General features: G+C 42.1%; 1 long non-coding RNA gene across 2 annotated transcripts in view; it reads left to right on the top strand.

Annotated features, from left to right (window-relative positions):
- LOC129524574 (uncharacterized) overlaps positions 1-23,938 on the top strand; it is a 248,486-nt gene that overhangs the window by 51,419 nt on the left and 173,129 nt on the right. The gene's annotated exons all lie outside the window — the stretch shown is intronic.

The raw sequence follows: 23,938 nt of genomic DNA, 5'->3' as shown, positions 1-23,938 counted from the left end.
AATATTAGTATTCTAAACTTAATAAAGATTACCATGTGGAATCCCTATTATTTCTTGGAGGAACAATTAATGTTTTATAGCCCTGCTTGTCTGCTTCCTTGCCATGGTCAGTGCTTTCAAAGGTCCCCAAGAGGTTGGACTGTGTATGTTGTGTGTGTGGTGTGAGGGATGTGTGTATGACTATTTTTGTTTGTGGGAGGTAAGGGGTAGGATGGAGTGGGGATGAGGGTGTGATAATTTGAAGTGGCTGTTAATTTTAACTTCACTGCATTAAGAAATATCTAGAGAACTGATGAAGCATTACTTCATCAGTGTCTGTGAGGGTGTGTCTGTGAGGGTGTTTCCAGAGGAGATTGGCACATGAATCAGTGGACCAAGTCAGGAAAATCTGCCCTCAATGTGAGCAGATACCATCCAATTGGCTGGGGGCCTGGACAGAACAAATGGGATGAGAAAGAATTTCCTCTCCCTTTCTGCCTCTCTCTCTCTCCTGGAGTTTAAACACTCTCCCCCTCCTACCTCTGGACATTGAAGCTCCACACTCCAGCATTGGGACTTCAGGCCTTACACCAGCAACCACTGGGTTCTCAGATCTTTGGTCTCAGGCTGAGAAACATACTCTTGTCTTCCCTGATTGTGGTGCTTCAGAACTTGGGGTGAGCCATGTACCCAGCACCCCAGGCTCTCTAGCTTGCAGACAGCCTCTTGTGGGACTTCTCAATCTCCATAGTTGTGTGAGGCAATTCCCCTAATAAATCCTCTACCTATCTATTATCTATCTATTTATTTAAACATATATCATATTGGTTCTGTCTCTCTGGAGAACCCTGACTAATACAGAGTGTTTTTGTGGGAAAGAAGTGAGAGAAAAACAGAATACATCAAAGACAGGAACTTTCAAATTAGTGTTGCTAAGTGTACAGAGATACTTCTTCTGAGGTAATACTTTCCCATCATCAGAAACTTGAAAGCCTGAAGAACTTTGCTCAATATATTGTGTAGGGGATTTGGATATTTGGATTTAATATCAAGGCCACTTATACATGTAAGAGTCTAGGAATTCATGATTCTAAATGATAGGAAACTACTTAGAGGTCTTTGGCTGGCAATTATGAATTAGATTAAGTTCAAAGAGAGAGAGGTTTTTATTTTTCTTCTTGCGTGGCTACAAGAGCAGTTTCAAACACATGATAATAACAGTGCTTTGTCTTACAAGATGAAAGTTTGATTCTACTCTCCATTCTCTATTATCAAGAGTAATTCAATTAAAATTTTATTTCAAGCTCATCTTCTATCAGAGTTTTGTCTTTGGTATGCTTGCATTCTAATATATCCTATATAAGTCATTCAAACTAGTGAGCATCTCATTTGGCAAAAAGAATGCAGTTGTGTTTTTTCATAAACAGCAGTTTGGAAAACTGGGTACAGAGAACAAACTGTTCACTTAGCATTGCAGTTACTTTGTTCCATTTCTCTGTGATATGCTCTAATTTTATTACTATAAACAAATGATAGGCGTAGGGATAGAAAGTGGAGTACAGGCCATATCCTGAATTGGCTTTCAATTGTGACTTGTTCTGAATCCATTCGTACATTCAAGAATGGCTATTCTGAAATTAAATTTGCTTGGCATATCTAGGCTATCATTTTCTTTTGTTTTATGGAGCTTATCTTCGTTCTGTGGGATGATATAATTCAGGTCTAGTTGGTCACTCTGTCATTTCAGTTGGTGAAGCTTTTCCTCATGGAGATTGTATTATGTTTAGGAACTCATTTTCTCTTTAGCTATGGGATGAATGTCTGTCATTAACATCAGTTTTTCCTCAATTTTCATCTTTGTGTGACCTGCATCAGCATCACCTGGGATCATTGTTATAATACAGATTTCAAAACAGACATATGGAATAAAAAATGCAGATATCTTGATTTTTAACAAATTGCTCAGGTAATTCTTATTTAACCTAACATTTAAAACCTTGTTCTTCTAACTTATTACATATATTCTCCCATTTCACTAATTTCTCAAAGAAAGGTCCACTACTTTTACATAGCCTGGCTCCTTTCCCTCAGTCACAGGTTTTCCTCAATGAGGCAAGTCCTCTTGTTGCACCATAAATCTTTCCTCCTAGTCGCCAGGTCTAGAATCTAATGTCTCAAAAGAATACTTTGATGGTTACAAGTATTGATCAACTTGGCTAGGCTATGGCACCCAATTGTTTGCTCAAACATTAGTCTAGATATTAGTCAATGGAAGTATTTTGTAGATGTGCTGAAGATCTATAATCAGGTGACTTATAATAATGTCACCTTATAATAATGTGACCTAGATAATGTGAGTGTGCCTCATCCAATCAGTTGCCTTGAAAGCAAAACCTGAGGTTTCCCAGAGAAGAAGAAATTCTGCCTCACGATGGACATAGAAATCTTGGCTGGGTTTCTAGCCTGCCCTATGGATTTCAAATTTCAGACTTGCCAGTCAGTCACGTAAGGTAAAGCAATTCCTTTTTATTTTTTAAAAATAGAGATTGGGTCTTTCTATGTTGCTCAGGCTGGTCTCGAATTCCCTTTCTATGTTGCCCAGGCTGGTCTTGAACTCTGGGCTACAAGTGATCCTCCCTCCTTGGCGTCCCAAAGTGCTGGGATTGCAGGCAAGCCATTGCACCCATCTGTAAGGCAATTCCTTAAGCTCCACCTCTCTTTCTTTCTTTCACTAGGAAACCTTGGTTGGTACAAATAGTTTCAGTTGCCCATGTGACGCTCATATTTAGGAGCTCATATCCTCAAGAACTCCTTTGCAGGTCCCTCAGTATGTGTTTATATAATCAATAGATCTGTCTTCTGCCTTGAATCTTATATTATTGGTTGCCTCCCCTCAGCTGGTCTCTCATACAAAGCCTTATGGAGAACAATGAATTCCTTCCAGTTCATCTAATTCCTAATTATTGTTTGCTACCTGTACTTCTTCATTCTGATCTCCGTTTAATAGATTGAGACCACCAAAGCTGTACGTGTAGGAAATGGCATTATTCACGTGACTCTACCTTTATAATGAAGGTAGTATCCCCAGGACCTTAGTTATTTTAGAATACAGGTATTTCAGATCCTCTCTGCTCCCCACCCTTTTCCCTTGTCTTCTCTGATTTTCCCAAGCAGATCATTATGCCTTGACTCTGAGCACTGATTTATCAATATAAATATCCTTAGTGTGATCAAATAGTTATATTTTTATTTGTATGTTTATTATTACCTTGTTCCATGTCAAATTTATGTCTCAAGTTTTAAAAAAAATTAAGTGTAATGAGATGAGATAGTGAGATGAGAAAACATTTTATCTTAACAATTATTGGCCTCAGAATTCTTCTCACAGTGAGAAGAGTTTCAGGGTAAAAAGCTCATTTGTGATAAATTGTACTTTGTGGCAAGGGTTTGGCAGTTGCCAAAACCATATGTTATAGATGTAGGCAGTATTACATAGTGGCTCAAAGGACAGGCTCTAGAATCAGACTGTATGGGTTCAAATCTCAGCTCTGCCACTAATTAGCTGTGTGAATGTGGAAGAATCACTAGATCTTCTAGTTTCCTCATCAGTAATAAAGACAATAATATTAACAGTTACTTCCTAGGGTTGTTGTGAAAAATAAATATGATAATACTTGTGAAACAACACAGTGTCTGAAGCACATGAAGTACTCAATAAATGTTAGCTATTATTTTTTTCATCATCAGAAGAGGGAAAGTTGCTCTGCACAAGACAGAGAAGAGAAGGGGAGAGGAAGGCAGGGATCCTGGAGAGTTGGGGGAAAGCTGTAATTATATTACAATAGTAAAGTGGCAAAAGAGCACTCAAAAATAGTTCAGGCTTAATATTCTTTGGGAAATTGAATAGCTGAGATAGAAGCTATTTCCTATCTCCTCCTTCAAAGTCTACTAAACTCATGAATGCTTTATGCCATCTGTGCATGTGTATGTGTACATTGAAGACAGTGTTGAGTTTCATATCTAGATTCAAGCTTTGTGTAATATTGTATACATGGCAGGGCAACCAGGATGGCAAAAGTGGTTCTGAGAACATCAACCCTTCGAGAATTTGTTGTAATTTTTGGAAGTGTTTTTATGGGTTAGAAATCAGATTGTAAGCAGATACGGAGGGTCTTCAGCTGACTATAGGAATTCATCCACCTTGAGCAATCTACCTGCTTTATAGCATCCTATCCTACAGGCTGTCAGTTTTCAAGCCCTGTGTGGTATGTGTCCACCTAGTCAGTTGAAACCAGTTCCTGACAGACCCATTTATACATGAACCTGAGTGAACTTTCCTTATTACCATGCTAAAGTTTCCATCCCAGGACCAGCTGTGGCTTCATTACCATAACATGTGACCTGTGTGCTGGCATGATGACTCAATGCACCTGTGCAAGTGGGACCCCTCCTCTCTATGCAACGATGCACCCTCTTTCCCTCTCCATTGTCCCATAAAACCCTCCTGTCACTTCCCCTCAGAGAGACACTGCTTTGGAGAATAGTTCCAGTGCTCTCCTTACTTTTGACAAGTAATAAAACTATTCATCAAAACCCATGTTCTTGTGACGAGTCACTTGTTAACAGGAGAAAGAACCTCGGTTCTTTTTGGGTAACAAGATCAAGCCAAGTTTGCTCAGTTCAGAACAGGGGACCCCCAGCTAATATCTTGGTTAAATTCGTATTTTTAAAATTGTTATTGTAAAAATAGGACATGCTCCTTGTAGTGCTCCATATTAGTCTTCGAAGGGTGTCATAAATTAGCAAAGACTAGCACTATAAGGTTAACTACTACTGCAACAGTCACTAAAAAGTAATTTTAATATTTACTTGCATCTATAGACCAAAAATGAGGATCAAATTTATATTCCCAAACTATACTTTCTAAAATACCTCTTTTTTTAAATTTTACTCTAAGTTCTGGGATACATGTGCAGAACGTGCCAAATAGGTATACATGTGCCATGGTGGTTTGCTGCACCTCTTATTGACCTTGTTATTTCTCTGAAGACTCTTAGGAAACTCCCAAAACCTTCCCAGAAACCCAGATCTTTGGATCACTTATCTCCCCCTCCCAGGTCTTTGTTATGTGTTAGGTTGGTGCAAAAGTAATTGTGGTTTTTGTCATTACTTTCAATGGCAAGTAAGTAGCATAGCCTCTATAGCGAAGGACACTCTCCATTCTCTCATTCTTACACTTTTGCATCACAAAAGAACAGGTCCAGCAAGGAAGGAATCCTCATGAGAAAGTGGGAATGGAGAATCCAAATGGGCAATGACAAAACTATCTTTAGTAGGAAAAGAGAAAAGGAGAGAAAAACAGAATACACTGTCACATAAAAAACCCGTTTTTTCCTGGTGATATCAAAAAATGTAAAAGAAAAAGAATCACCTGGAATCTAATCACCTATGTCTTTTAAGTTTCTTGAGAGGGTCGGAGCTTCATGCATTAACATGGATTAATGTTAATCATTGTTTGATAGTATGTTAATATTAAATATATAATGTAAGCCATATTTTAAGATACTAAAATCTTAAAGGATACTAACAAAATTGGGCCATTAATATGCTAAGAAGGATAGCATAAGAAGAAGCAATTACAGGACAATTTCTCTAATACACATATATCATATATGAGATTATGCTAGCCTCATTAAATAATATAGGGATTATAACCTCTATTTCTATTCTCTGGAAGACTTGGATATGATTGGAATGATTTATTCCTTGAATGACTGGAAGTCTTCATTAGTGATGTTATTTGGATCTGGAGTTTTCCATGTGGCAAGATGTTTCATTTTGGATTCAATTCCTTTAATAGCATAAGACTACGCAGGTCATTTTATTTTTGCCTAAATCAGTCTTATAATTTGTACTTTCTAGAAAATTTTCATACTCATCTAAATTTTCAAATGTTTTGGCATGAAGTTGTTTATAATATACTCATATGTTTTTGGAATCTGCGTTATCTTTAATAATTCCCTTAACTATATGTCTTAACAGTAGCAATTTCTACTAGTTTATTGTTCCTATCTATTTAATTCTGGAATAGAAAAGGGACAGACTTCAGGTAGCGTGATGCCTCCAGCTTTGTTCTTTTGGCTTAGGATTGACTTGGCAATGAGGGCTCTTTTTTGCTTCCATATGAACTTTAGTTTTTTCCAATTACGTGAAGAAAGTCATTAGTAGCTTGATAGGAATGGCATTGAATCTATAAATTACCTTGGGCAGTATGGCCATTTTCACAATATTGATTCTTCCTATCCATGAGCATGGAATGTTCTTCCATTTGTTTGTGTCCTCTTTTATTTCGTTGAGCAGTGGTTTGTAGTTCTCCTTGAAGAGGTCCTTCACATCCCTTGTAAGTTGGATTCCAAGGTATTTTATTCTCTTTGAAGCAATTGTGAACGGGAATTCACTCATGATTTGGCTCTCTGTTTGTCTGTTACTGGTGTGTAAGAATGTTTGTGATGTTTGCACATTGATTTTGTATCCTGAGACTTTGCTGAATTGCTTATCAGCTTAAGGAGATTTTGGGCTGAGACGATGGAGTTTTCTAAAGATACAATCATGTCATCTGCAAACAGGGACAATTTGAATACCTCTTTTCCTAACTGAATACCCTTTATTTCTTTCTCCTGCCTAATTGCCCTGGCCAGAACTTCTAACACTATATTGAATAGGAGTGGTGAGAGAGGGCATCCCTGTCTTGTGCCAGTTTTCAAAGGGAATGCTTCCAGTTTTTGCTGGAGGCATCACACTACCTGACTTCAAACTATACTACAAGGCTACAGTAACGAAAACAGCATAGTACTGGTACCAAAACAGAGATATAGACCAATGGAACAGAACAGAGCCCTCAGAAGTAATACCACACCTCTACAACCATCTCATCTTTGACAAACCTGACAAAAACAAGAAATGGGGCAAGGATTCCCTATTTAATAAATGGTGCTGGGAAAACTGGCTAGCCATATGTAGAAAGCTGAAACTGGATCCCTTCCTTACACCTTATACAAAAATTAATTCAAGATGGATTAAAGACTTACATGTTAGACCTAAAACCATAAAAACCCTAGAAGAAAACCTAGGCAATACCATTCAGGACATAGGCATGGGCAAGGACCTCATGTCTAAAACACCAAAAGCAATGGCAACAAAAGCCAAAATTGACAAATGGGATCTAATTAAACTCAAGAACTTCTGCATGGCAAAAGAAACTCCCATCAGAGTGAACAGGCAACCTACAGAATGGGAGAAAATTTTTGCAATCTACTCATCTGACAAAGGGCTAATGTCCAGAATCTACAAAGAACTCAAACAAATTTACAAGAAAAAAACAACCCCATCAAAAAGTGGGTGAAGGATATGAACAGACACTTCTCAAAAGAAGACATTTATGCAGCCAATAGACACATGAAAAAATGTTCATCATCACTGGCCATCAGAGAAATGCAAATCAAAACCACAATGAGATACCATCTCACACCAGTTAGAATGGTGATCATTAAAAAGTCAGGAAGCAACAGGTGCTTGAGAGGATGTGGAGAAATACAAACACTTCTACACTGTTGGTGGGACTGTAAACTACTTCAACCATTGTGGAAGACAGCGTGGCGATTCCTCAAGGATCTAGAACTAAAAATACCATTTGACCCAGCCATCCCATTACTGGGTATATACCCAAAGATTATAAATCATGCTGCTATAAAGACACATGCACACATATGTTTATTGTGGCACTATTCACAATAGCAAAGACTTGGAACCAACCCAAATGTCCATCAATGATAGACTGGATTAAGGAAATGTGGTACATATACACCATGGAATTCTATGCAGCCATAAAAAATGATGAGTTCATGTCCTTTGTAGGGACATGGATGAAGCTGGAAACCATCATTCTCAGCAAACTGTCACAAGGACAGAAAACCAAACACTGCATGTTCTCACTCATAGGTGGGAATTGAACAATGAGAACACTTGAACACAGTATGGGAAACATCACACCCCAGGGCCTGTCATGGGGTGGGAGGAGGGGGGAGGGATAGCATTAGGAGATATACCTAATGTAATGATGAGTTAATGGGTGCAGCACACCAACATGGCACATGTATACATATGTAACAAACCTGCACGTTGTGCACGTGTAACCTAGGACTTAAGGCATATATATATATATATATATATATATATATATATATATATATATATATGTCATCTTAAAAAAAAAGGGAACAGAATTTCCTTTCTTTCTTTCATACCACTCTGTAAAACGTCTACTGCCTTTTACCCTGAGAATGGCATGGTGGATTAACGATGAACATATTGCCAGGTGCAGTGGCATGTGCCTGTAGTCCCAACTACTTGGAAGGCTGAGACAGGAGGCTTGCTTGAGCCCGTGAGTTCAAGGCTGTATGGTCCTACCATCATGCTTGTGAATACCCACTGCATTCTAGCCTGGGGAGCTGACTGAGACCCCATCTCTTAAAAAAAAAAGATGACCATATATTTCTTGATATTTCTCCCATGAAGTGTGGGGTCTAGCTCCCCCATCTTTGTTGAAATATGCCCCGCGCTGACAGATGAAATGAACGCTTGCGGCCAAAATGAGGCACACCAGAAATAGAATCAAGTGGCCATATCGGGGAGAAGGGTTGGGCATATACCCCTATATTACTAGCTGCCATAACATCTTCTGTCCTGTAATTGAACAGAAACTAACCCTTAAAAAAACATTGTTAAAACAGCTGCTGGGAGTTTCCCAGCTGCCCGATCCTGCTGGATTGCCTAACACCAGTCACTGGCAACTGGACTCACTACACAGCCCCTCTGCCCCCTCCCCACCTCCCACCAGCAGCTCTGAGTTGACAATAGACCTACTGTGCGAACAGTGTTTCCTGATAAACACCCACAGACCTTAAGCCAGTTTCACCAGGTTTACAGAACCTGTTCACGGAATGTTTTTGTGCCCCACAGAACATTTTTATGCCCTTCAGTTCACCTTTTGGTGTAAAGAGCCAAATTTTACCTCATTTTAACGTTAAAATTTCACCCTAAAATGAGCCTAAAGTATATATTACAAATATGTTTACTCATTGCATATATGGTTGACTTTCCTTGTAAATATTCACAAACTTTCCCCATGCCTGCTAAATATGCACCTTAGGCAGACTGAAAGATGTAAATGCCTCTTTTCCTCTCTCCTTCTTTGACCGTACTTCCATTTTACATTGGAGGCTATGTCTTCCCATCTATAGATTTTTTAAAAAATAGAAAATAAAACTCTCCCATTTTCCTCCACAGATTTCATGGTCTTGTGTTAACATTTCAAATCTGGTTTGGACAGTGAGTGCATTGACACATAGTGTATGGCAGAGGGGCCCCTGGCCAGTACTGGGTCATGTCTTAAGAGGAATGAGGGCTCCTAAAATCCTTGGAATCTCTGAAGTGATAAGTGTCTTTTATAAATATTTGACTATATAACAATCCCTGTTGATTGTTCATTTGAAGATGCTACTACTTGTGTTCTCCAGAACACATGTTGGTAAATGCTGCTTTAAATTTGTTAGGTTTTGATGTGGACTAGAAAATCATTAAATTCTGGTTCTAGTAATTGCCAAGGATCTTGTATTAGAATAATCATCCTGCATATAACAATTGTAAACTGTGGATTAGGTTAAAATCCACACACCTGAAGTCATGGAGTTTAATCAAAAGCAGGGAAAATAACAGTAAGAACAACAACAGCACCTGAAAAAAACTTGATTCTTGAAAGGAGAGACTGCCCTGAGTGAGATTCACCTTGATACAGACTTTTCCCGATACATTTCCTAAGTTGGTGCAGTGCAGGGCAGCTAGACTTGAATAAAGAGCCACAGAACTATTGGCTTGAGATGTCAGAGGACGGAGTTCGGGGCTACCAGAACAGCTTGAAAATAATAGGCATAAATCTCATAAAATGGAGTGCCACAGTGTGGAGAGCCCCCAACTTTATATATAATCTCTCCTCAAATCCTTGGCTAGCCTTTGAACTGGGCATGCATGAAAAAGACTGTAAACAGTTAAGTGGATATCAAGTTGGAAACCTGAAAAAAGATGAGCAGAGATTTCAGCTGCTGCCCATCACAAGGGAGGGAGAGAGACAGTTTGGAGTTTGGGTCCTACCAAGTTACTTTATGCTAGAACAACAAACTGAAAACTCTTCAGAGGAAGGTAACAAAATTCCATGTCTAAAATTTGTCATTCACAATGTCCAATATACAATACTATTTTTTCTAATCATGCAAAACAAACAAAAAAAACAAAAACGGGAAAATGTGACCTTATAGTTCAGGGGGGAAAAAAAAAGTAACAAATGAAAACCGAACCTGAGATAGTACAAAGCTTTTCATGCTTTAATTAAAAGACAGAAATTCTCAGATTGGATAAAAAGCACAACTACATTCAGTCAACAATAGATGCACTTTAAATATAAAGGCATAAATTGAAAGTAAGAAACTGTGGCTAGGTGCAGTGGCTCATGCCTGTAATCCAAGCACTTTGGGAGGCCAAGGTGAGTGGATCACTTGAGCCCAGGAGTTTGAGACCAGCCTGTGCAACATAATGAGACTCCCATCTCTACAAAAAATAAACAAAAATAAGCCAGGTATTGTGGTGTGAGCCTGTAGTTCTAGTTATTCAGGAGACTGAGGTGGAAGGATCACTTGAACCTGGGAGGCTGAGGCTACGGTGATTCGAGATCCAGCCACTGCATTCCTGCCTGGGTGACAGAGCAGGATCCTATCTCAAAAATAAATAAATAAATAGAATTTTAAAAAAGAAAAAAAGTAAAAAACTGGAAAAAGGTATACAATGCAAACAATAAGCATAAGAAATATTGGCATAGCTAGGTTAATGTCAGACAAAGAAAACATCAGAAAAGTAATTATTAGAGATAAACAGGAATTTCTGGATAAAAGGTCAATTCAACCTAAGATATAATCATAAATACATATACCTAAAACAGAGACTCAAGATAAATGAAACAAAATCAAAGCCAAGATAGAAATAGGCAATATCACAAACATAGATAGGGATTTTAATATAGAACTCTCAGAAATTGATAGAACAAATACAAAATCAGTAAGAATCCGGAAGATCCAAATGACACTGTGTCCGGAATTGGTGGGTTCTTGATCTCACTGACTTCAAGAATAAAGCCACGGACCCTCGCGGTGAGTGTTACAGTTCTTAAAGGTGGCTTGTCCAGAGTTTGTTCCTTCTGATGTTCGGTTGTGTTCGGAGTTTCTTCCTTCTGGTGCGTTCTTGGTCTCGCTGGCTCAGGAGTGAAGCTGCAGACCTTCGCGGTGAGTATTACAGCTCTTAAGGCGGCACGTCTGGAGTTGTTCGTTCCTCCCAGTGGGTTCGTGGTCTCGCTGGCTTCAGGAGTGAAGCTGCAGACCTTCGCGGTGAGTGTTACAGCTCATAAACACAGTGTGGACCCAAAAAGTGAGCAGTAGCAAGATTTATTGCAAAGAGCTAAAGAACAAAGCTTTCACGGTGTGGAAGGGGACCGGAGCAGGTTGCCACTGCTGGCTTGGGCAGCCTGCTTTTATTGTCTTATCTGGCCCCACCCACATCCTGCTGATTGGTCCATTTTACAGAGAGCTGATTGGTCCGTTTTGACAGGGTGCTGATTGGTGCGTTTACAATCCCTGAGCTAGACACAAAAGTTCTCCATGTCCCCACTAGATTAGCTAGATACAGAGTGTTGACACAAAGGTTCTCCAAGTCCCCACCAAAGTAGCTAGAAACAGAGTGTCGATTGGTGCATTCACAAACCCTGAGTTAGACACAGGGTGCTGATTGGTGTGTTTACAAACCTTGAGCTAGATACAGAGTGCCGATTGGTGTATTTACAATCCCTTAGCTAGACATAAAGGTTCTCTAAGTCCCCAACAGACTCAGGAGCCTAGCTGGCTTCACCCAGTGGATCCCGCACTGGGGCCGCAGGTGGAGCTGCCTGTCAGTCCTGCACCATGCACCTGTGCTCGTCAACCCTTGGGTGGTCGATGGGACTGGGTGCTGTGGAGCAGGGGGAGGTGCTCATCAGGGAGGCTCGGGCTACACAGGAGCCCATGGTGGGGGAGAGGGTCAGGCATGGTGGGCTGCAGGTCCCGAACCCTGCCCCGCGGGGAGGCAGCTAAGGCCCAGTGAGAAGTTGAGCACAGCAGCTGCTGGCCCATGTGCTAAGTCCCTCACTGCAAGGGGCCAGCAGGGCCGGCTGGCTGCTCTGAGGGTGGGCCCGCCAAGCCCATGTCCACCTGGAACTCGTGCTGGCCTGCAAGCACCGTGCGCAGCCCTGGTTCCCACCTGCGCCTCTCCGTCTACACCTCCTCACAAGCTGAGGGAGCCGGCTCCGGCCTTGGCCAGCCCAAGAAGTGGCTCCCACAGTGCAGTGGTGGGCTGAAGGTCTTCTCAAGTGCCGCCATAGTGGGAGCCCAGGGAGAGGAGGCACTGAGAGTGAGCGAGGGCTGCGAGGGCTGCCAGCACGCTGTCACCTCTCAACACCATCTACACAGCAACTGGTAGAACTAATAAATGAATAGAACAGTCACAAGGGATAAGTTCAATATACAAAAATTAATTGTATTTCTGTATTAATATAAACCATTTTTTAAAATTCAGTTTACAAAAGCACCAGAAAACATAATATACTTAGGAACAAATTTAATAAAATATATGTAAGACCTCTATGCTGACAACTTAGGAAACAGTGCTGGGAAAAAATAAAGACCTAAATAAATAGTTTAAATACTCACTATTGTTAAAATTACAATTCTACACAAATTATCTATAGATTTAATGCCTTCCCAATACAAATACTGTCTATTTTGAGACACTGACAAATTGATTCTAAAATTGACATACAAATTCAAAAGATCTAGAATGGCCAAAACAATTTTGTGAAAAAATAAAACAGGTAGGGAATTTACATTACTTGGTTTAATAATCTACTTTAAAACTATAGTAGTCAAACCAATATAGTATTAGCGTAATAACAGACATTATAAATCAAAATAGTCTAAAAATAGATCTACATATGTACAGTTAGTTGATTTCAACAAAGATTCAGTAATGTGTGCTTACTCATTCGAGAATATTAAATCTTCTATAGAACGGGGAATGGGAATCTTTTTGTTAAAGGGCCACAGAGTAAATATTCAAGACTTGCTGGCTATAGTGTTTCTGCTGCAACTATTATACTCAGTTCAGTCTTTGTAGCAGGAATGCAGCTATAGATAATATGTTCATGAATGGTTACAGGTGTGTTAAACAAAACATTATTTATAAAAACAGATAGTGAGTCTGCAGGTCATAGTTTGCTTATCTCTGCTATAGAACATGGGAAAAACAAATACAGTGAATAAATGAAGCTAAATATGGTAATAACCCTATGTGTCCATGGATTCAATCAACTTTGGATTGAAAATATTAGGAAAAATACTGCATCAGACATTTTTCCTTGTTATTATTCCCTAAACAATATAGCATAACAACTATTTACATAACTAATCTAGAGATGATTTAAAGTACAGGGGAGGAAGTGCATAGGTTATATGCAAGTACTATGCCATTTTATATCTAGGACTTGAGCATCTTTTGGTTTTGGTATCTGCAGGAGTTTCTTAGATCCAATCTTCCACAGGTACTGAGGGATGACAAAGCAAGTGGCTTGTGAGACATGTGAACACAAATAAACTAAGTGGACTGGAACATCTGTGTTTTGTTTATACATAAAAGGATAGAAGAGCTCAGAAGGACCACATGGGTACTGAATATTCATAATGTGTCTGGAATTGGTTCCTTCCAGTGGGTTCTTGGTCTGGCTGATTTCAAGAATGAAGCCGCGGACCCTCGCAGTGAGTGTTACAGTTCTTAAAGATGGTGTGTCCAGAATTTGTTCCTTCAGATGTTTGTAGTCTTGCTGACTTCAGGAGTGAAGCTGCAGACCTTCACAGTGAGTGTTACAGTTCTTAAAGGTGGCACGTCCAGAGTCGTTCATTCCTCCTGGTGGGTTCATAGTTTTGCTGACTTCAGGAGTGAAGCTGCAGACCTTCGTCGTGAGTGTTACAGCACATAAAGTTAGTGCGGACCTAAAGAGTGAGCAGCAGCAAGATTTATTGCAAAGAGCAAAAGAACAAAGCTTCCACAGCGTGGAAGGGGACCCAAGCGGGTTGCTGCTGCTGGCTCCGGTCGCCTGCTTTTATTCCCTATTTGGCCCCACTCACATCCTGCTGATTAGTCCATTTTACAGAGTGCTGATTGGTCCGTTTTACAGAGTGCTGATTGGTCCATTTTTACAGAGTACTGATTGGTACATTTACAAACCTTTAGCTAGACACAGAACACTGTGGTGCATTTACAATCCTTTAGCTAGACAGAAAAGTTCTCCATGTCTCCTACCTTATTAGCTAGACACAGAGTGCTGATTGGTGCATTTACAATCCTACATAGCTAGCCAGAAAAGTTCTCCAAGTCCCCTACCCAACGCAGAAGCCCAGCCGGCTTCACCTCTCAATCCCCCCTCTAAACAGGACACCCCAACTGCTGTTGGGAATTTGGCCAATGACCGCTCTAGCTACTTCCTACTGGATAGGGGCAAAGAAGGGGCCCTGCAGTTGTAGTGTCCTCCAGAGGGGAACTCTTTAGGCCAGTGGAAGGGCCAGTGGGTCAGTCCAGGGGTCCTCAGTAGAAGTTGTTAGTTGAACTCATTTGGGGTTCCATTTGTAAGATCATCTGTAGCTTGATGGCCTCCATTCTAGAGGAAACAAATTTGACAACAAGGTTAAAAATAAAGGGCCCAAAGGCGAGTAATAGCAAGATGGCTGTCACAGGACCTAGAAAGGGGAGAAGCCATGTTGCCCAACTCCAGAGGTTGGTATAATAGTTTGAAAGGCGTTGTCTGATTTCAGAAGCCTTTTCCTGTAAATGCCAGGTGGCATCTCTTACTATCCCTGACTAGTTAGTGTAGAAACAACACTCTTCTCCTAAGAAGGTGCAGAGTCCTCCTTTCTCAGCAGTGAGGAGGTCTAGGCCTCAGCGGTTTTGGAGCATCACTGCTGACAAAGAGTCTATTTGGGATTGTAAAGTAAGGATAAGTTTCGTTATTTCTTGCAAACTGTCTGAGAAATCCTTTGAGAGTGTGTGGTAATAGGATAATGAAGTAGATAAACTGGCTATTCCGGTTCCTGTAGCAGTAGCCATTCCTAACCCTGTAAGTAGGGGTATTAGTTGTATGGCTCTGTGCTCACGGACTTGAGCTTTGAGGGGTACTGTTAAGGTCTGATTTCATGGGGCAATGTTAATGTTGGCACTTAGAAAGACTAAGGTGCAAGTGCCTGTCCAGTTAGTGGGGAGGCATATATAGGTCGATGTTCCACATAAGAAGAATATACCTTGACTGGGTAGACAGAACGGGTTGTGTATGTTGAAAAGATGAAAAGATGTGTGAATTTGTTGTTTTCATTTTCCCATACTCTTAGAGTACTTGCTAAGGTAGCTCCAGTGAATGGCTGGAAAGGGGTGTTGGGAGTGAACTGAGTGGCTCCCTGTATTCTATTTTCCCATTGGAGAAAAAACTGTTTTGCATCTACTAGGAACCATTCGAGAGAGTGATTGAAAGAGGGGATGAGAAGGCATTCACTAATGATGGAGGTGCTGCTGCAGGGGATCCAGGGGTGAATGGTCATGCAGGGAGTATGTTTGCCATTATAAAACCTGGACTGTTTGTTAAGCAGGGAGGAGATGATGATTTTTGGGGACCCTGAGAAGCAGACAAGCCATCTGAATGGAGCTGTTTGGGTGACTCAGAAGTTACTATGATCAGCTGGGGTTTGAAGTTGTAGGGTGTAGTTACACTGATGGGGTAGTAGGTGCCCCAGGGGCAGGCCTGATAAAAGGTTGCATTGGATGCGTAAAGGGACTTGGAAAGTTAAGATGGTATTCATAGTTACAGGACCGTGTATGTGCTTTTCATTGCTTTTGTAATAGGTGAGGTTGGAAATGTAAGAACGTTAAAGTTGGATTGCACATCCCGTTAGGGTAATTTTGGTCCTATCAGAGATGGGGAAGTTGGCTAATGATTGCATATTTAGAAGTTGGAAAGGGTCTTTTCCTTCCTAAAGAGGATGGTAGGTTAAATTGGTAAAGATCCAGTTTTTTGTGGGAATGGGAGTGGCAACGTAAGCAGAGGTTGATAGAGAGATACAAAGCCAACAGTCATTTGCTAGGGAAGGATTGGACTGGCTTAACAGAGAGCAGGTTAAGTTGAGAGTCTTGTAGAGGTAATAAAGAGCTAGGGGAAGGGGAGGGGTGATTGTATGAAGTATCCAAGGAAGCAGGAGGGGTAGATAGGCAAAGAGTAAATAGGAAGGTAAAGAGGGTACTCTGGAAGACGAGATCATTTTATCCAGGCTGAGTTAAAGGTAGGAGTAAATTGCTGTCAGAAGGAAGGAAGGAGTAAATTGCTGTCAGAAGGAAGGAAGATAGAAAGAAGGTTGATGTGATTAGGATTTTCGTCCCAGCAGGAGCTACAGTATATAGTCCTATCACAAAGAGTATGGTTAGTATGCTGCTTAATAATACGATGAAATAGTAAAAGGATTCCATTAAAGGGGCAAGCAGAGGTGTTAAAGATAAAGATTATGTAGGTTTTCACTTATCTTTTTTAAGGAGTAAGGGGTTTTTCTTCAGGATCAGTGTTACGAGCCTTTTTAGTCTGGGATGTTTCCTTCTGAAATAGGAGATGCAAGTCCTCCAATGGTTCGCAGGAGTATCGAGGCTGGTCTGGCTGATCTTGGGACTCCTGAACTGATGGTCCCACAGGTTCCTTAGGGGATGTCCAAAATTTAACTCAGGTGTGGTGAATCCAAGATTCTACTCCTGCCACCTTAACTGCAGTGGGGATAGAGAGGAATATTGAGTATGGCCCTTCCCACAGAGTCCATAGGTGGGGAGGAAAAGGGGAGAGATTTAACCAACACTAGATCTCCTGGTTGAAACAACTCTATTCCCTTTTCTCTGTGACATCCTTCAGGTAGGTTTTTAAGGTTTAGTTGATATTTTGCCAAAGAAGTTATATCTTTGACCAAGTTGGTTGTTTCCTGATCAAGTAGGAGGTCATTTGTGAGAAAAGGTCATCCATACCTCATTTCGTATGGACTGAGCTCTGTTTTGTGAGGAGAATTTCAGATTCTCAACAAGGCCATGGGCAAAAGGGTAGGCCATGGGAGATGAGTTTCTTGTGTTAGTTTCCTTAAGTGCCTCTTGAGTGTTTCATTTGCCTGCTCAACCTTCCATGCGGATTGTGGCCTCCAGGCATATGAAGGTGATATTGTATCCCTAGAGCCCTGGAAATTCCCTGAGTTATCGTGGTTTTAAAAGCCGGACCACTGTCACTCTGTAAGCTTTGAGGAAGCCCAAATCTAGGAATTATTTCATGAATTAGGGCTTTAATCACTTCCTGAGCCTTCTCTGTCTTGCAGGGGGAAGCTTCTAACCAATTTGTAAAGGTATCAACACAGACCAACAAGTATTGAAATCCCTTTGACTTAGGCATATGGGTGAAGTCTAACTGCCAGTCCTCACCAGGATAGTGACCTATTCTTTGTTACCCCAAAGGGGCCTTATGATGGACCAAGGGAATGTTCCTTTGGCACACCTCACAGGCTTTGACTACCTGTTGGATGGTCTGGAGAAGATTTGGCCCTGTAAATAGGGATTTGGCCATTTGATGAGTGTTTTCAATACCCATATGAAAAGTTTGGTGGAGGGTTTTAAGTATTTTCCACTGGCTGGCTTCGGGTATAAGTACCTTTCCTTCTTCTGTCATTAACCACCCTGAGGAGAGAAAACTCTGCCCCCGTGAAAGTCCCCATTCTGTTTCAGTTGGGGAATAGTGGGGCTTAATCTCTTGGAGGGGGTTGTTCCATACCAAGGGTCCTTCCGTAGGTATTTCTAATGGGAGGTTCTGCCTGGCAGCAGTTTTGGCCTCAGCATCTGCCCAATGGTTTCCTTCTGCCTTTTCTCCTTCACCTTTCTGATGGCTTTGGCAGTGTAAGACTGCCACCTCCGTGGGTTTTTGCGTTGCATGCAATAACTCCATAATTTCCTTGTGGTATTTAATGGGGGTTCCCCCAGAGGTTAGGAACTCCCTTTCTTTCCATATTGCAGCATGGGCATGTAGGATTAGATAAGTATACTTGCTATCTGTATACACATTTATTCTTTTTCCCTTTCCCAGTTCTAAGGCTTGGGTAAGTGCCACTAGTTCTGCTAACTGGATGCTGGTCCCTGGGGGAAGAGGCTTACTTTCAAGTATGGTTATATCACTAACTATGGCATAACCTGCCCTTTGTATCCCATTCGCCACAAGTGAACTTCCATCGGTATATAGATTAAGGTCAGGATTAGCTAAAGGGACTTCTAAGAGATCATGTCAGGCAGCATAAGTTGGGACTATAATTTGTTGGCAGTCATGCTCGATTGGTTCCCCATCCTCTGGGAGAAAAGTGGCAGGGTTGAGGGCCACACACATATGTATTTGAAGAACCAGTCCCTCAAGGAGTAGTTCCTGGTATCTAAGTAGGTGGTTGTCTGATAGCCATAAACTTCCTTTGGCACCTAGTATGCCATTTACATCATGAGTAGTCCAGACAGTGAGATCGTTTCCTTGTATTATTTTGATAGCCTCTGACACTAAGACAGCCGCCACCACAACTACCCTTAAACAGTGAGGCCAGCCTTTTGCTACTACATCAGTTTCCTTACTTAGGTATGCCACTAGTTGTGGGGTTGTCCCATGAGTCTGAGTAAGGACTCCAAGAGCGATCCCTGCTCTCTCTGTGATGTATAAAGAGAAGTTTTGTCCTGTGGGAAGACTTAAAGCTGGAGCTTGTACTAGGGCCTGCTTTAAGGGTTTGAAGGCTGTTTCTGCCTCTGGTTCCCATTCTACTTGATGAGTATTTGCCCTCTGAGTCTCCTTTATTAGAGTATAGAGGGGCCTGCCTATCTCACTGTATCTGGGGATCTGTAGTTGGCAAAAGCCGGTGATTCCGAGGAACCCTTACAGCTGTTTTAATGTCTTAGGGTGAGGATAAGCCAGTATAGGCTGTATTTTTTCCTTGCTGAGGGCCCTGGTCCCTCTGGCTAAGATTAAGCCTAGATATTTGACCTGCTGTAGGCAAAGCTGGGCCTTCGATGTAGATGGTTTTTACCCTTGATTAGCTAGAAAGTTCAAGAGATGTAGAGTAGCCTGCTGGCATGAGGCTTCTGAACTGGTAGCCAAAAGTAAATCATCCACATACTGAAGTACCAGAGTGCCTGGGCTTGAGAAGTGGCCTAGATCTTGGGCTAGTGCCTGACCAAAGAGATGAGGGCTATCCCTACACCCCTGGAGCAAGACGGTCCATGTAAGTTGGGACATGTGGTCTGTGGGATCCTCAAAGTCAAAGAGAAACTGGGAGTCAGAGTGCAGGGGAATACAGAAGAAGGCATCCTTGAGGTCCAGAACAGTGAACCATTATGCTTTCTCTTGTATTTGAGAGAGCAGGGTATACAGGTTGGGTACAACAGGATATAGAGGAATTACTGCCTCATTACTGAGTCTAAGAACTTGCACTAGTCTCCACCGACCATTCGGTTTTTTTACTCCTAGAAGTGGGGTGTTGCAGGGACTGCTGCATTTCCTTACTAAGCCTTGAGCTTTTAAATGTTTAACAATATCCTGTAATTCTTTATGAGCTTCAGGCCTTAAGGGATATTGCCTTTGATAAGGAAAAGTGGTGGGATCTTTTAGCCTGATTTGGACTGGGCAGGCACTTTTTGCCCTTCCAAATTGTCCTTCCAATGCCCAGACTTCAGGGTTGGTTCCCTCTTTAAGTAGGGGACAACAAGTGGGTAACTTGTTCCCCATATTCATGTAGATAATAGCTCCATGAGCTATTATCCTTTGGCTAATATATCCTTCCCTAAGAAGGGTGTGAGACTTTCAGGCATAACAAGAAAAGCATGTGAAAAGAGCAAAGTCTCCCAATTACAACTGAGGAGGTGGGAGAAATACCTGGTTACAGGCTGTCCCAGGATTCCTTACATGGTAATGGACCTTGAGGATAGTCATCCAGGACAGGAGATTAACACTGAGAAGGCTGCACCAGTGTCCAGGAGGAAGTCAATTTCCTGGCCCTCAATGGTTAAATGTACCCAGGGCTCAGTGAGGGTGATGACATGAACTGGTGCTTGCCCCGGGCACCCTCAGTCCTGGTGTTGAATTGTCTGGTTGGGGACTTCTGACCCAGAGAACCTTTGTCCTCTGGGGCCGTGCACCTTCCAGTGATTGCCTCAGCATAGCAGACATGGATGAGGGGGCAGCTTGTTTATTGTTGGACAATCTTTTTTAAAATGTCCTTGTAAACCACACTGATAAAAAACCCTACCAGGTGATTGGCCTGCTCCATTTTCTGTCCTCTCTGAACCACCAAAGTTTGTCTGAGGGCCATGATTAAGGCTGCAGCCTTTCTCTGATCTTGCTTTTCCTTTTGGGCCTGTTCCTCTTGGTCCCTGTTATAGAAAACCAAGATTGCTAGGTTTAATAATGCCTCCAGATTGTGTCCAGGGCCCAGGGCTTGCTTTTGGAACTTTCTCCTGATATCTGCAGCTGATTGGGTTATAAACGTATCTTTGAAATCAATTGACCCTTGAGTGATTTGGGTGAAAGGAGAGTATATTTTCTTAAGGCCTCCTGTAGCTACTCAAGGAAGGCAGAAGGATTTTCTTCCTTTCCCTGAGTTATGGTGGACATCATTGAATAATTCATGGGCTTTTTCCTAATTCTCCTTAGTCCTTCTAGAACAGAGGTCAACAGATGTTTACGACTCCAGTCCCCATGATCTGATTGGAGGTCTCAGTGGGGATTCATACTGGGGACGGCTTGCTGACTGGAAGGGAATTTGTCCCTTTCTTCAGCTGTCATTCTATCATTTACTTGACTAAGATACCAGGTATCTCCAAACTCTCAGGCTGCAGCTAAAGCCACATTCTTTTAATTAAAGGCCAGGGTTTGATATACCAATAGCATGACATCTCTCCAAGTGAGATAGAAGGTTTCCCCTAGACTCTGTTGGACATCTATGTGCCTATCTGGATCATCTGAAAACTTCCCCAGGTCTGCCTTGATCTGCTTTAAATCAGAGAAGGGGAAAGGGACATGTACCTGGGTTGGGCCAAATTCCCCTCCCCCTAAAGCTTGAAGGGGACATAACTAATAGCCTTGGGGTTTTTGTGGTCCTTTGGAGATGTCTTTGCTTATTTCCTTCTGGGCAGGGGAGATTAGAGGAGGCTTATCATTAATAGGAAGGGGAGCTATAGGGAGGATAGGATATGGGGGTAAGCTGAGAGGTCCTCCTGGGGGATGTAAATTGCAAGCTTTGCCTCATTGTGTATTCTCCTTCAATGAAAAGAAAGCTTGGACATAAGGTATTTCTCTCCATTTGCCTTCCCTCTTACAGAAAAGGTCAAGCTGTAGGATAGTATTATAATTTATACGTCCCTCAGGTGGCCATTTTTCCCCATCAGAGAGAGAATATTGGGGCCAAGCCATAGTGCAGAAAAAAATTAGCTGCCTCTTTTTCAGGGTTTTTGGGTCAAATTGGTCTCAATGCCTTAGGATGCATTTCTCAAGGGTGAGCCTGTTGATGCCTGAGTGTTTCCCATCTGAAAGACAAAACCACCCACGGTTTTGGTTTGTTTCTTTCTACCCCTGCCCAAGAACCTGCAACAGTCCCTGGACCCTGCTGATCAGAGTAGTTGTGCTCATTGACGCAGTAGCAGAAACACCCCCTGCCCAAGAACCCACAACTGTCCCTGGACCCTGCTGATTGGAATAGTTGCGCTCACCAACGCAGCAGCAGAAACGCTAATTTTCCTCCTAGACCACAAGGAGGACCAAGGAAGGTCAGATTTAGTGGCCCTTACCAATGCATTCTAGAAAACCTGCACCCTTGCCTGTCCTCCTAGACCTCAAAGAGGACTGAGAAAAATCGGATTTAGTTGGCCCTTACCGATGCATTCTCAAAAACCTGTTAGAGTCCTAAGTGTTCTTATGTTAATACTGGGACGTTACCCCCGTCCTATAAAGATGTTATGCCCCAAAAATGAAGTAGAGGGCCATACCCTGAGGGAGGGAAGGGATCTCCAGAGTTTGAAGAGTGATGTCTTTTGTCCTCAGTTATGTGAATAGGAAGGATACAATTTCTGAGGCTCCCCATATCCTAGCTTCAGGAATAGCTTTTGTTAGGCCTGCTTGTCTGAGGAGGGATCCTAAAATTCCAGATAGTCCCCCCTACAACGGGGCTTTGGGCAAAAATTATGTCTTTCTGATTGGTGAGCCCGGGTGCCTAAAGAAGGTAACAGAGTCCTAGAGTTTATACTAGAAATCATTCTTACAGGAGAAACTAGAAAAGCACCAGAGACAAGGAGTGGTTTTTAGAAGCGGGACTAGCCTTGGAGAAGAGAGGTGAGAGGAAGTTTGTATGACAGTCATTTGAACCCAGGAGGCAAGGGTCAGGATGGATAGGATAGATGGGCAAGTCTTGCTGGGGTAACATGACATTGAGAGTTCCGCTCATGGCCACAGGGTCAACCAACTTGTTGTCGGGACCCCGTAGCTGAATGGCTTTCCTCTCTGTCAATCCTCAGCTCAGCCTGGAATCACAGGAAAAGCAGAAGCTGGTTCCAGGCAAACCAACGCTCCCAACTCCAAAGAGTTGGGGGTTGTTAGCCCTTTCCCAGAAAGCCTGACACCTGTGTCTTTAGTCAGGTGGCTGTGCTAGTTGCTTTTAACTGGCCAACAGGTGCCCGGTATTTGGCCCCTGAATTCTAAGGAAAAATAGGACAGAATAGCAAGCGAAAGGGGTCCGATGGTACTCACCACTTGGTGATAATCAAGTGTCCCATCTGGGGCACCGAAATGTGTCCGGAATTGGTTCCTTCCAGTGGGTTCTTGGTCTTGCTGACTTCAAGAATAAAGCCACGGACCCTCATGGTGAGTGTTACAGTTCTTAAAGATGGTGTGTTCAGAATTTGTTCCTTCAGATGTTTGTAGTCTCACTGACTTCAGGAGTGAAACTGCAGACCTTCACAGTGAGTTTTACAGCTCTTAAAGGTGGCATGTCCAGAGTTGTTCATTCTTCCTGGTGGGTTCGTGGTCTTGCTGACTTCAGCAGTGAAGCTGCAGGCCTTTGCAGTGAGTGTTACAGCTCTTAAAGGTGGCACATCCAGGATTGTTTGTTCCTCCTGGTGGGTTCGTGGTCTCACTAACTTCAGGAGTGAAGCTGCAGACCTTCACAGTGAGTGTTACAGTTCATAAAGGTAGTGTGGACCCAAAGAGTGAGCAGCAGCAAGATTTATTGCAAAAGAACAAAGCTTCCACAGCATGGAAGGGGACCCCAGAGGGTTGCCACTGCTGGCTCGGGTGACCTGCTTTTATTCCCTTATTTGGCCCCACCCACATCCTGCTGTTTGGTCCATTTTGTAGAAAGCTGATTGGTCCATTTTACAGAGTGCTCACTGGTCCGTTTTATGGAGTGCTGATTGGTCCGTTTTTACAGAGTACTGATTTGTGCATTTACAAACCTTTAGCTAGACACAGAGCACTGATTGGTGCATTTACAATCCTTAGCTAGATAGAAAAGTTCTCCAAGTCCCCTACCCAATTAGCTAGACACAGAGCACTGATTGGTGCGTTTGCAAACCTTTAGCTAGACACAGAGCACTGACTGGTGAATTTACAATCCTTTAGCTGGACAGAAAACTTCTCCAAGTCCACTACCCAATTAGCTAGACACAGAGCACTGATTGGTGCATTTGCAAACCTTTAGCT

The sequence above is a fragment of the Gorilla gorilla genome, chromosome 13 (assembly GCF_029281585.2).
Source record: "Gorilla gorilla gorilla isolate KB3781 chromosome 13, NHGRI_mGorGor1-v2.1_pri, whole genome shotgun sequence".
NCBI classification, from domain to species: domain Eukaryota; kingdom Metazoa; phylum Chordata; class Mammalia; order Primates; family Hominidae; genus Gorilla; species Gorilla gorilla.
Note: the sequence above shows the minus strand (reverse complement) of the source record. Positions and strands in the feature narration are given on the sequence as shown.